The sequence below is a fragment of the Jaculus jaculus genome, chromosome 1, assembly GCF_020740685.1.
Source record: "Jaculus jaculus isolate mJacJac1 chromosome 1, mJacJac1.mat.Y.cur, whole genome shotgun sequence".
NCBI classification, from domain to species: Eukaryota; Metazoa; Chordata; class Mammalia; order Rodentia; family Dipodidae; genus Jaculus; species Jaculus jaculus.
Genome location: NC_059102.1, coordinates 229,794,085 through 229,808,639, shown reverse-complemented (window position 1 = coordinate 229,808,639; position 14,555 = coordinate 229,794,085). Strand labels below are relative to the sequence as shown.

The window sequence follows — 14,555 nt, the reverse complement described above, 5'->3', positions numbered from 1 at the left end:
TACGACCAATGCTCATGTATGAACTGGTCTCTGTTCCTGCACAAACAGCAGACTTTGCCCTTGTCAGTTCAGGCGGGGCCACACGCTGCACCTCTTGTGGTGCCACACAGGTCTTATAACCCGCTTAGGGTTGCTTTATTTTGCCTACTTAAAAAAAATTTTTTTGTTGCTTATTTGAGAAAGTCAGACAAAGAGAGAAAGAGGCAGATAGAGAGAGAGAGATGGGCACGCCAGGACCTCCAGCCATAGCAAACGAATTCCAGATGCGTGTGCCCCCTTGTGCATCTGGCTAACATGGGTCCTGGGGAATTAAGCCTCGAACTGGGGTCCTTAGGCTTCACAGGCAAGCGTTTAACTGCTAAGCCATCTCTTCAGCCCTATTTTGCCTACTTTTGACCTTCCAAAGGGAAGGGAATTTAGGGGAGGACCTTATTATGTAACCCAGGCAGGCCTCTAAATCATAGCAATCATTTTGCCTTGGCCTTCTGAGTGCTGGGTTTACAGGAATGTGATATCACATTTGGTCTCCTATTCATGATTTTTATCTTGATTCTGGCTGAGCTGAGATGGAAACACTAAGGGCTGCTGGCACTAAAAATACCAGCTACAGCTGATAACTCAAAAGGTGGCTAGAAGCTGGAGGATGGTGGAATGTGGAAGAGTGACTGCTGCAAGCAGCTGTGAGCTGCTGGAAGAGATGTGAGCCACTTGCATTCTGAGCTGAGTGGCTATGTCTTTAATATTTCTGTCTCAGTTGAGCAAAAAAGAACCCCCAGCCCCGTAGTAACACTGAACTTCCAGCACTCTGTAGGCATCATCTCACTGTAATTGTGGTGTGCCTATTTATTAAAAAAACTTTTTTTTGGAGGAAGGTCTCATTTTAGTCCAGGCTGACCTAGAACTCACTCTGTAGTCCAGGCTGGCCTCAAACTCACAGTGATCCTCCTACCTCAGTCACTTGCCCCTCCTCCAGAGCTGGAATTAAAGGTGTGTGGCACAATGTTTGTGCCATTTTTTACTGACTTTTTGTTTTGTTTTTTTGAGGTAGGGGTATCACTCTAGCTCAGGCTGACCTGAAATTCACTATGTAGTCTCAGGCTGACCTCAAACTCATAGCAATCCTCTTACCTCTGCCTTGCAAGTGCTGGAATTAAAAGCATGTGCCACCATACCCGACTATTGACTTTAATTTTTTTTTTTTTAATTTTAGAGCAAGAGTGAGAGAGAGAGAGAAGGAGAAAGAATTAGCACACCAGGGCCTCAGCCACTGCAGTCAAGGTCAAAACACTTGCCTCACTTTTGTGCGCCTGGCTTACATGGGATCTGGAGAGTCGGACATGGGTCCTTAGGCTTTGCAGGCAAGCAAGCACCTTAACTGCTAAACTATTAATCCAGCCTTATTTACTGACTTAAAAAACAGTAATTTATTTGCAAGCAGAGAGAGAGAGAGAGAGAAAGAGGAGAGAGAAAATGTGTGTGCCAGGGCCTCTAGCCACTGCAAATGAACTCCAGATGCATACACCACTTTGTGCATCTGGCTTTATGTGGGTACCGGGGAATGAAACTTGGGTTGTCAGCCTTTGCAGGCAAGTGCCTTTACTGCTAAGCCATCTCTCCAGCCCATATTTATTTACTTTTGAGACCAAGTTCTCACTATGCACCTCTGGCTGGTTTGGACTTACTATGGAAATATGGTTGGCCTTGAACATGCACTGATCCTCCTGCTCTGCTTCTTGAGTGCTGGGATTCTAGCATGAGCTATCATGCTCAGCTTCTACCAGGCTTTGTTTTACCCCCAGCCCCCACCCCCATCCCAAGGTAGGGTCTCACTCTAGCCCAGGCTGACCTCGTACTCACAATGACCCTCCTACCTCTGCCCCCACCCTGGGTGCTGGGATTAAAGGTGTGCACCACCATGCCTGGTTCAACCTGGCTTGTATGGAGTGAGTAGTGTGACAGTGAATTCTCAATGGGTATCTCCAGCTACTTTTATGTTTTTTTCCCCCCCACATTTTCAATTTGATTATGACTTACTTTGCTATGGTTTTCTCTAGATTTACTTTGCCTTACACTTGTTAAAACTTCTTGAATTAGAGCTGAGTTGAAGGCCAGCCTGGGCTAGAGTGAAACCCTGCCTGTGGGGCAGGGGATCTCAGTGGGTAGGAACACTTGGTGCAAGCAAGAAGGCCCGAGACTTCCTGAGTTCAATTCCCTAGGACCCATGCAAACAGTGGGGCATGGCCACACATGCCTGTAACTCCAGTCCTGTGGGGAGCAGAGACCAGAAAATCACTGGGGCCCACTGGTCAGCAGAGTGACTGAAAACAACAGTGCTGATTTAGTGAGACTCAAGGAAGCATACACACACATGCACACACCACTCCACACATACTACACACACACACACACACACACCACTCCACACACACATGCATACACACCACACATACTATACACACGCATGCATACAACACTCCACACATGCTATATATACACACATGCAAAAAAAAAAATCTCAAGTGAGCTACTCATTTCAGATACTGTACTTTCATTTGTTGCTCTATTATTTATTTGTGGTGGATTTTGCTTTGTTTTATGAGACAGGGTGTTGTTACTTAGTCTTGGCTAGGCTGGTACCATGTAACCTATCTGGCCTTGAATTCACAGCAATCCTTTTGCCTCAGCCTCCCAAGTGCTGGGCTCATAGGTACACACAACCATAACAGCTTTCCTTTCAGACAGTACATTTCTGGTTCTAAAATTTGTTCTGCTTATGATTTTTGTTGTTGTTGTTGTTGTTTTCAAGGTAGGGTCTTGCTCTAGCCCAGGCTAACTTGGAATTAGGTGGCCTCTAACTCACAGTAATCCTACCTCTGCCTCCCATAAATTGGGATTAAAGGTGTGAGCCACCATGCCCATCTGTTTATGATTTTTAGTTTCTCTATTGAGATTCCTGTATTTTCACTCATTGTATTCATGATTTTCCTTAAATTTTTTTTTTTTTTTTTTTTTTGAGGTAGGGTTTCACTCTAGCTCAGGCTGATCTGGAATTCACTATGGAGTTTCAGGGTGGCCTCTAACTCATGGCAATCCTCCTACCTCTGCCTCCCAAATGCTGGGATTAAAGGCATCTGCCACCACACTCAGCCTTCTTTAAATCTTTGAATATACTTGTATGCTATCTTAAATTCGTATCTATTCTCACCATTGGTTATTTCAGGGTCGGTTTCTGACTTTTCTCCTGGCTGTATAATACATTTTCCTAATCTGTTTTTTTTTTTTTTTTCTTTTCTTTTCGAGGTAGGGTCGCACTCTACCCCAGGCTGACCTGGAATTCACTATGGCTCTACCTCCCAAGTGCTGGGATTAAAGGCATGTGCTACCATGACCCCTGGCTAATTCGGTGATCTTTAAGTATGTATGTGCTAGATAGCATGGTAACACACTGCTATAAAACTAGAGTTTATTCTTTTCCTTAGCAGAGGTTGAAATGTGTTCAGTCATTAATTTACTTATGTATTAGTCAAATTCCTTCAAATCAATATTCAAGCTTTGTTAAGACAAGTCTAGCCATGCATGGTGGCACATGCCTTTAATCTCAGCACTCAGAAAGCAGAGGTAGAAGGATCACTGTGAGTTTGAGGCCACCCTGAAACTACACAGTAAATTCCAGGTCAGCCTGAGCTAGAGTGAAAGCCTACCTCTGGGGGGAAAAATGTCTAGAGTGCAGACTTGGTTGGCCTGAGTCTTGGCATTACCAGTATACACAACTACCCGTGGCTCCCAGTAATCCTTGTTGGAGCTACGTTTATCCTTTCCCTAAGCAGCAGACTTTGTGGAGCCTCTACTGAACACCCATGCGACCTTTCCATTCTGGCCAATCAGAAATGTACGTCCTCCTCTCCCCTGGGAGTTCTGCTAACACACCTCCAAGCTTTCTGGTAGGTGTCCTTTCCCCAGTCATCGTATTTTGCCCAGCACAGCAGATCAATCAGCCAAAATCTCACAACAGACTTCTAGAACCCCTTGTCTCTAGGCCTCTGTCCTATCAATTCCAGTCACCCCAGCATGGTAATGGTAGCATGATCTCAGGACACCCTCCTGGTGCTAGTCCTGGTAAGTGCACTAAAGCAGAAATCTGGGCCCCTGGATCTCTGGCAATCAAGAATGACAAGACTTCAGCTGTCTATCTTTAGGCAAGTATTAGGTCTGGTAATACCACATATGTTTTCCTTTTTCACCATTCAAACAACCTTACAAGTAGAATGCTAACTTATCATTCCTTCCTTGCTCACAGCAACATTCATGATGCCAACTTCACTGAAGACAGTCTTACTAGATTGGAAGGCAAAAGAAATAGTGTGATATGATTTTAATGTGAAGAATCTTACAAAACTGGGCTGAGAGATAGCTCAGCAGGTAAGAGAACTGCCTTGTAAGCATGCAGGCCTGAAAGGGATTAATTCACTTTGAGTTCAATTCTCCAATACTCATGTAAAGATCTAGGGGTATCCATGCTTGCTTGTAACCCCAGTCCAGGGGGAGGCAGAAACTAGAGAATGACTAGGGCTTGCTAGTAAGCCAGTCTGACCAAAAAATGGTAGCACCAGGTTCAGTGAGAGACCTGGTCTAAGGAGACAAGCAGATGAGCAACAGAGGAAGGATATCCAACATTGCCCTTGGGTCTCCATGTGTGCACACAAGGCACGTACATCTACACACATATGTGCACATATTGCACACATGCAAAAAAATTGCAAAGTTATTCCTAAACTTAACAGTAAAGAAGAGAAACTAAGCCGGGTGTAGTGGCACATGCCTTTAATCCCAGCACTCGGGAGGCAGAGTTAGGAGGATCGCCATGGGTTCGAGGCCACCCGGAGACTATAGAGTTAATTCCAGGTCAGTCTGGACCAGAGTGAGACACTACCTCAAAAAACCAAAAAAAAATAAAAATAAAAATAAATAAAAAGAGAAACTATAGTAGTTACTAAATGTTCTTGCTGCAATCAAAATCAAATGATCATCAAAAAGAAGGTGACAGTGTTGGCAAGTTTAAGATCACAACACTATCTTAAGTCCTTCAAAAGAATGGAAGTCAAACTGATCTCTATAATTTTTTGTTTATTTGCACAATTTAGATTCACAATTACTGTCAGGTAATCATAATTAGATTGTACAAGAAAACAGAGACAGACATACATAATTCTTTGAAAAAGATTAGAGGGCAGTTGGGAGGTTAAGGTAAGAGGATGAGGCTGGCTACAGAGTGAATGTCAGGCCAGCCAGGACTTCATAGTCCTGTATTTGCTGGGTATGGTGGCCCACACCTTTAATCCCAGCACTTGGGGAGGTAGAGGTAGGAGGACTGCCATGTGTTCAAAGCCACCCTAAAACTACAGAGTGAATTCCAGGTCAGTCCTGATCCGCCCCTCCCCTCCCCCCCCCAAAAAGAAAGAAAGATTCTGTATTCAAAAATTAAAAAGCAGCCAGGTGTGATGACTTACACCTTTAATTGCAGCACTTAGAGGAGGCTGACGTAGGAATTTGAGGCCAACCTGAACTACAAAGTAAGTTCCAGATCAGCCTGGAATAGAGTGAGAAAAAACAAAAGATAAGATGAAATTAAAACACACATATTTAAAATGTTTAGTCTGAGCTGGAAAGATGGTTCAGTGGTTAAGGCACTTGCCTGCAATGCTTAGTGACCTGGGTTCAATTCCCCAATGCCCATGTAAAGCCAGGTACACAAAGAGGCACATGCATCTGGAGTTCATGTGAAGGGGCTAGAGGCCCTGATGCACCCATTGTCTCTTTCTCTCCCTCCCTTCCTTCCTCCTTGCAAATAAATGAGTAAAATATTTTTTAAGTATATAAACTGTGCATGGTGGTGCATGCCTTTAATCCCAGCATTTGGGAGGCAGAGGTAGGTCAATTACCAGGAGTCTGAGGCTACCATGAGACTACATAGTGAATTCCAGGTCAGCCTGGACTGGGTTAGAGTGAGACCCTACCTCAAACACACACACACACACACACACACACACACACACACACACACACACACAAAGTGTATAACCAGGTGTGGTGGTGCAAGCCTTTTATCCCAGCACTCGGGAGGAAGAGGTAGGAGGACTGCCATGAGTTCGAGGCTATCCTGAGACTACACAGTGAATTCCAGGTCAGCCTGGGCTATTGTGAGACCCTACCTCCAAAAACCAAAAATAAATAAAATAATGAACTGAGTAAGAAGCTCTCCTTTCATCCCTTGCTGCTTTTAATAGTCAGTCTCTCTTGTCAACTTGACTGGATCAGACATCAAGTAACAGACACGCTTCTTGAGCAGGTCTGTGAGGGCATTTCCAGGAAGGACTGCGTGGGGTGGGGGAGACCTTCTCCCACAGTGGGCAGCCCTTCCTAGTGGCAGCAGCCTATATGCAATGAGGTTCCAGGAAAAAGTGACCCTTTTGGTCTGGCTGCCTTTGCCCCTTGCTGATGAGTGCACCTACCCTGTTTGCTACCATTCTCTGCTTATGTCAGAACCCAGCACGTCTTCAGTTTTCCAACAGGGAATGAAGACCAGCGTTCTCCAGAAGTACTTCACGTATGAGGCAACCAGTCTTGTGGATTGAGCTACTGGGTTCTCAGAGTCTCCAATTTGCTGTCAATCATTGTTGAACTGCTAGTCCATATACTGTATGCCAATCTAACATACCTCTTTATAGTATGCATTCATTCTGGTGGTTCTATTCCTCTAGAGAATCCTGATAATACACTACCAAAAAGTAAACAAGAAGCTGTACACTGATGCTCAGGTCACTTTCCCTGCCTGGAACCCTCCATTCATGTTGTTATACACCAACACTAGAAATGTCACAGGCCCACAGGCACAGGGCTGTGGGAACACCACTCTTGGTACTTCTTTACTCTGCCTAAACTTTCTGTCCCTTGGTTGATTATAATCTGAACATGTTCCCTATCATAAGCTGTAATTATAAGAACATAAGTCCTGTGAATACTTCTCATAAGTCACTAAACTTGAAGGGTGAACTTGGTGGCCCCTAAAGTTGGAATTGGTATTAGGGCAGTCATGTGATTGTTTTCTCATACTGTACAGCTGTGTGTGGGGGGGGATGGAATCATGCTAACATAGGCTTAGTCTTCTAATTCAATAAAATCACAGATGTTGGGCTGGAGAGATGGCGGTTAAGTGCTTGTCTGTGAAGCCTAAGAACCCCAGATCAAGGCTCGATTCCCCAGGACCCACGTCAGCCAGATGCACAAGGGGCGCACATATCTGGAGTTCATTTGCAGTGGCTGGAGGCCCTGGGGTGCCCATTCTTTCTTTCTTCCTCCCTCCCTCTCTCTCTCTCTCTCTCTCTCTGCCTCTTTCTCTCTCTGTCACTCTCAAATAAATAAATAAACAAAAAAAAATTTAAAAATCATAGATGTGCAAAGTGTTACCTGGGAACCAGGTGTGGGGGGCTCATATGTTTAAGCCTAGTACTTAGGAGGTTGGGGTAAAAGTCCAAGGGCAGGCTGGGCTACAGAGTACATTCTGGACCAGTCTGGGCTAGAATGAGACCCCCAACTCCAAAAAACAAAACAAAACCCTCCACAATGTGTTATCTGGGCTGGTCTCCTCAAACTCACAATAACCCGCCTGTTTCAGCCTCTTGAGTGCTGAGGTTACTGGCATGTACAACTATGCCAAATTCTAAGAGATATATATATACACACATGTATATATGTATATATGTGTATGTGTGTATATATATATATATACACACACACATACACACACATAAATACAATTATATACATAGTTAATATTTATTATATATATCTATATCTATATCTATATATATACACCTATATATATATCTTTATATACTTTTTTTTTTTGATTTTTCAAGGTAGGGTTTCCCTCTAGCCTGAACTGACCTAGAACTCAATATATAGTCTCAGGGTGGCCCCCAACTCATGGTGATCCTCCTACCTCTGCCTCCCAAGTGCTGGGATTAAAGGTGTGCACCACCATGACTGGCCTATGTTATTTTTTTTTTAATATTTTTTGTTCATTATTTATTTATTTATTTCAGAGTGACAGACAGAGAGAAAGACAGATAGAGGGAGAGAGAGAGAATGGTCGAGCCAGGGCTTCCAGCCACTGCAAATGAACTCCAGACGCGTGCGCCCCCTTGTGCATCTGGCTAACGAGGGACCTGGGGAACCGAGCCTCGAACCGGGGTCCTTAGGCTTCACAGGCAAGCGCTTAACCGCTAAGCCATCTCTCCAGCCCCCCATGCTATTTTTTTAATGGGCTAGAGTTTTACTTTGAAATATTTACTGGAAGAAAATCTTCACTTGTATACCTGACAAAAGACATACATTCTAAATTATATGGAACTCATAAACCAGCAAGAAAACAATCACATGAAAAGAAGGGCAATGGGGCTGGAGACATGGCTTAGTGGTTAAGGCACTTGCCTGTGAAGCCTAAGGACCCAGGTTCAATTCCCCAGGACCCACATAAGCCAGATGCACAAGGGGGCGCATGTGTCTGGAGTTCATTTGCAATGGCTGGAGGCCCTGGCAAGCCCAATCTCTCTCTCTCAAATAAATAAAAACAAATAAAAAAAAATTAAAAAAGAAGGGCAGTGGCCTGGGGAGATGGGTCAGTGAACAAAGCAGTAGTTGCTCAGGCTGGAGTACCTAAGTTTGATCCCTACATTACACGTAAAAAACTGGAAGCCACGGCAGGCTTCTGTAAACCCAGCATGCTGACGCTGAAGGCTGGGACAGGAGAATTTCACAGCAGCTTGTGGTGAGTGCAGCAAAAAACAGCAGAGTGAAAAATCCTGTCTTAAATGAGGTGGACAGGCAAGGACCAACCTGAAAGTTGTCATGACCTCCATACACGCTGCTTGACATAAGCATACATGCACACATTCTCACACATGCATACACACACACAAATAAAAAAGGACAAAAACAAGTGAAGAGATATTTTGCAAAAGATGATCAATAAGCACACAAGAAAATATCAACATCTTCAGGAAATACAAATTAAACCAGCTGGGCATGGTGCTGAACACCTTTAATCCCAGCACTTGGGAGGCAGAGGTAAGATGATCGCCATGAGTTCGAGGCCACCCTGAGACTACATAGTGAATTCCAGGACAGCCTGAGCTAGAGTAAAAACCCTACCTCAAAAAACCAAAAATACATAAATAAATTAATTAATTAAATCAAACAAGGTGCCATTGCACATGTACTTGAACGTATAGACTGCCAACACCAATGCTGGGGAGAAGGGATATGGAACCCTCACTCACTGGTGATGGGGCCTAAGAGCTACAGATGCCATGGAGAGTATCTAGCAATCTACAATCTTGTTACAACACACCTGGTCCAGTGTTCTCCTAGGTATTCAACTGAACAAAGTGAAAACATGTCCACATTAAGACTTGTACCCCAAAGTTCACACAGCCCTATTTACAACCGCATCAAACTGGAAAAAGCTCAGATGTCCATCAAAAAGTGAATGGAGAGCAGGGCATGGTGGTGCACACCTTTAATGCCAGCACTTGGGAGGGAGAAGTAGGTGGGGTGCTGGTGAGTTCAAGGCCAGTCTGAGGCTACATAGTGAATTCCATGTCAGCCTGAGCTAGAGTGAGACCCTACCTCGAGAAAAAAGAAGAGAAAGGGGGGGAAAAAAGTGAATGGACAGCACTTGCCTAGCATGCACAAGGCTATGGGTTCAATCCTCAGCCCTGAAAAAAAAGTAGATAAACATACTATAGGTATTCACACAACATGCCAATAAAAAGGAGCAAAGTACTAATACAACTGCATAAATCTCAAAAGCTTACGCTGAGCAAGGGACTATGTACAAATAAGCATATTTATACTGTTATACTCTGTTTCCATGCAACCCTAGAGCAGGCATGACTCACTGTTAGAAATGTTGATGGAGGTCTTTCAGAACCTGGTAGCAATTACACTAGTGTGCACATCTGTCAAAACTCAGACTAGATGCTTCAAGTGGATGCATTCTATTATATATTACAACTTCAGTAAGTTCATTTTTAGGTTTTTTTGTGGGTGGGGGTATTTTGTTCGTTTGTTTTTTGTTTTTTGAATCAGGGTCTCACTCTAGACCAAGCTGATCTGGAACTCACTCTGTAGCTCAGGTTGGCCTCAAACCCACCAGCAACCCACCTACCTCAGCATACCCAGTGCTGGGATTGAAGGCATGCACTACCACATCTGGCTCAATAAGCTCATTATAAAAAATCCTTCTGGGGCTGGAAAGATAGTTCAGTGGTTAAAGGTACTTGTTTGCAAAGCCTGACAATCGGGGTTTGGATCCCCTAGTACCCACATAAAGCCAAATGCACATAGTGGCACATGCACCTGGAGCTCATGTGCAGTGGCAGGAGGCCCTGACATGCCCATTCTCTCTTTTTCTGCTTCTTTCTATCTCTCTCAAATAAATAATGTGGTTTTTTTTGGGGGGGGGGTTCGAGATAGGGTCTCACGCTAGCTCAGGCTGTTCTGGGATTTCACTATGTAGTCTCAGGGTGGCTTTGAACTCACGGCGATTCTCCTACCTCTGCCTCCTGATTAGGATTAAAGGTGTGTGCCACGATGCCTGGCCTAAATAAAAGATTTTTTTAAAGCCCTTCTTACTGGAATGGCAAAAATGGTTTCTAATCTAAATCTCACCCACCAGCCAGCTGTGCTAAGAATGTCAACATTATGGGTAACAAGAATTGGCCCCAGGCTGTCCTTGCCCTCTTTCTTCTCCCAAGAGGATGCCATCAGCCCCTAGGAAGTTTCTAAGTAAACCACCTAAGGTTGTCTGTTTCTAGAGAAGGCCTTTTGTTCCTCTCCATTTCCAAAATATACATCTATATTTGCTGAGTCCTGACCAGGTACCCAACATGTGCTACAGTTTACTCCCATGAGTTTATGTAATTTAGTATCTTGTCCAAGCTCTCACCACATAAAGTGAGAACCAGGATTCAAATCTAGGTGCCTTTTACTCCACAGGTCTGAAGACATGTGGATACTAACCATCTTATTAGAGCAGGCATATATAGGCGGTAACTCTATGCATGCCTGCTCGGTGCCAGACACTGTCCAGGGTGTTGGGAATACACCACTGAGCAAAAGTCCCTATTTTCAAGAGGCTCACATTCTAGTAGTGGAAGACAACACAAAGTTAAAAGAATAAACACATAATTTATACAGCGTATTTGGTGGCAACTTCCAAGGCAAAAGAAAAAGACTGGAATAATGGAAATGTGGGTGGCTGTAATTTAGGTCAGGTGGTAAAGGTAGCCATGACTGGGTGGATGACACCTAAGCAAAGCCCGTGGGAGTAGTGGACTACAGGCAGAGAGGGAGGAAAAAGGAGGCGAGGGTGGCTGGAACACAGTGAAAAAGAGAAGAGGCGGGAGAGTTATCTGGCAAACTGGACAAGCCTGGAGCCACTAAGGATGGTTGGGAAAGGAAGGGGTGATCAGCTGTTGTTCAGAACAGAATGTAGAGGAACAAAAGCAGAGGCAAGAGCCACAGAGTGGGAAGGAGTACTTTGGGGACACTGCCCTCCTACCATGGACTGGTGGTATTCCCACAAGACCTGCACTGTTCTGAGCCCATTTGGAGAACAAGAAGAATGATGCATCAAAACAGTACTTGGAAAGAGGAAGGTCCCAATGGAATGGAGGGGTGTGTGGGGGGGGGAGGAGACAAAAGAAGTATTAACATTCTCAGTTATAAAACAAAAAAGCAGCCGGGCATGGTGGCGCATGCCTTTAATCCCTGCACTTGGGAGGCAGAGGTGGGAGGATCGCCATGCGTTCGAGGCCACCCTGTGACTACATAGTGAGTTCCAGGTCAGCCTGGGCTAGAGTGAGACACTACCTCGAAAAAAATCAAAAAAAGAAAAAAAAGGCTGGAGCCAGGTGTGGTGCTGCACGCCTTTAATCCCAACACTGGGGAGGCAGAGATAGAATTGCTGTTAGTTCGAGGCCACCCTGAGAATACAGAGCGAATTCCAGGTCAGCCTGTGCTAGGGTGAGACCCTACCTAGGAAAAAAAAAAAAGCTGGGCAGGGTGGCACACAACTTTAGTCCCAGCACTGGGGAGGCTGAGGTAGAAGGATGGCTGTGAGTTCGAGGCCAGCCTGAGACTACTGACTACAGAGTGAGTTGCAAGTCAACCTGGGCTAGAGTAAGACCTTGCTTCTTGGGGAAGAAAAAAAAATAAAAGCAGAGATGGAGGCCCTCTGAGACAGATAAAGGGGACCCACCTTTCTAGGGACACTAGCCATCTTATTTGGCACTGTTAAAATCTGTTAGAAGCTGGGAGTGGTGGACATGCCTTTAGTTCCCCAAGCACTCAGGAGGCAGAGGTAGGAGGGTCACTGTGAATTGGAGGCCAGCCTGGGATTTCAGAGTGAGTTCCAGGTCAGCCTGGGCTACAGTGAGACCCTACCTCGAAACCCCTACCCCCCAAAAGTCTGTTAGAATCGCTATAAATATTAGTAAGTTCTCTAAGTTCTTATAAACACACACCTTCTGATGCTTGCTCTCCTATAACTAAGCAAAGGCTTTGGGGAATGGGGCAGTTTGATTCCCTAATTGGCAACTACTGGATTTTTTCCTTGCAGCCCTGGGCCTTGGTGAACTCTACAAAACCCTGCATCCATTCCACCTAGGCCAGAGGGAAGACACTTCCCCTCAGACGCCTAACAGAGATGCTGCTGTGACTGGTGCTAAATAAATACATAATAAATAAAATAAAAGTAATAATGCTGTTTACTTCATTTGTATGTGAGTTTGCTATGACTGGCTTCTTGTGCTATAAAAGCAGGCAGTCCTGCTGACTTGTTCTGCTGGCTAAAAGACACCTTCTCATGCTGCCTCCCAATCAGGCCCAATAAAAGTTTTCTTCCCAGTGGTCTTTTCTGACCTGCTTTTAATAGTGTGAGCTACACTGGTAATGCACAGGAAGAAGCAGCCGATCATTTGTGGCAATGACAGCTGGGGCAGCCAGCAGGCCAGGCCAGGCTACAAAAGTGGTAGGGCAAGTGGCTGCCTAACAACTTTAGAAGAGGCAACCAAATCATTCAAGAGCGTGGTCAGGGCAGGAACAAGGGGGACAGATGGAGAGCTGACACTGAAGGAAGGAAAGCTGCAAACAGCCACAGAAGACAAAAAGTAGGCCTTGGTCTCTGGAAGGGTTGACAGAGAGCTGTCAAAACATTATGCCCAAGGGTCTCAGACATCCTAGGCTTGGGAGCTAGAATGATGGCTGCTGCCAAGGGCTGAGGAATCCAAATACCTATGAAGACTTTCTTCAAGGTGACTGATATATCTGAAATCAGCACTGAAATCATTCCATGGAGAGAAGGCTGTGAAACAGTATTAAGGAAATGCAGTCTGGCTGAGTGTCAATAACTATGTAGTCTTGGGCCACAGGCACATAAGGCTTACTTACATTTTCTTGTGTATGTTTTGTGTATGTTTAAAATTATCCCTTATCCCTGATAAAAATGTTAAAAAGGAAATGACAAGAAATTGAGTAGGAATGGAGAATTACTTTCAGGCTGAAAAACAGGAGGCAGAGTCAACTTGCTAACAAGTCGGGGGCAACTCACTGCAAGATGAAGTAATCATGTACAAAGAACTTTCACACCCATTACAATGACTTCACTCATCCAGCAATGACAACTGAAACCTTACTATGTGCGCAGGTTGGGGATAACAAGGTGAGCAAAACAGACATGCTACCTACCCACACAGGAGGTCAGAGAGAAGCCAGGATCAGATAATCCATACGCACGTGAAACTGCAGATACAGGTCAGGGCTAAAGAAAAACATTGTGGGACCTGAAGGTGCTTCACATTTACTGTGACTTCCCTGTGTCAGACACCTTCTGTGAGGGATGCAGGGATGACCAAGACACAATGTCCTGGGGATGTTGCAACGAATAAACCAAAAACGCCTGTAAAACCATGTCAGTACTAGGCTAAGTGTGAATAAAGACAGAACCCCTCAAGTCCCAGACACATGAAGCTCCGCCTATCCCACTTGCAGACCCAACTTAACAACCCCCCCACTTCCCACTCTACAGCCTCACCCCTGGACACCACATGCTGACTCCTAGCCTGTCCCAGATTCCATGACTGCGCCCACCTTGACATCATGGCCCTGTTGTCCCTGTGCCCTGCACCACGCCCCCTGCTACACCCTTAGTCACGCCCTCTCTAGTGCAGCCAAGTAGCATCACTCAAGCCTTCCACAGTTCCTCATCAGTCCCTTAGCTCCTTCCCCGGGCACCCTGGCTTCACCCTCCACTGCATGCACGCCACCCTCACTCGCTTCTCAGTCCAGTCCCTGGGTACCAGGGCCCCACCCACTCCACTGAAGCCCCGCCTCCCCGCAGCAGCGCACGCCCCCGCCCCACCTACCCAGACGTCACGGCCCCGCCCACCCCGCTGCAGTCCAGCCTCAACTTTACGCCCACCCAACCTTCGCGT

General features: G+C 45.3%; 1 protein-coding gene across 3 annotated transcripts in view; it reads right to left on the bottom strand.

The window, feature by feature from the left end:
• Nucleotides 1-14,555, bottom strand: part of Tcf25 (transcription factor 25) — a 40,116-nt gene that overhangs the window by 25,258 nt on the left and 303 nt on the right. For 2 of the 3 annotated variants that reach the window (XM_045157490.1, XM_045157494.1), the window contains exon 2: nt 13,810-13,882. The exons of the other annotated variant lie outside the window; for it this stretch is intronic. The gene's annotated coding sequence lies outside the window, so the exon portion shown is untranslated. The remainder of the gene's footprint in view (nt 1-13,809; nt 13,883-14,555) is intronic. 3 annotated transcript variants of the gene reach the window in all.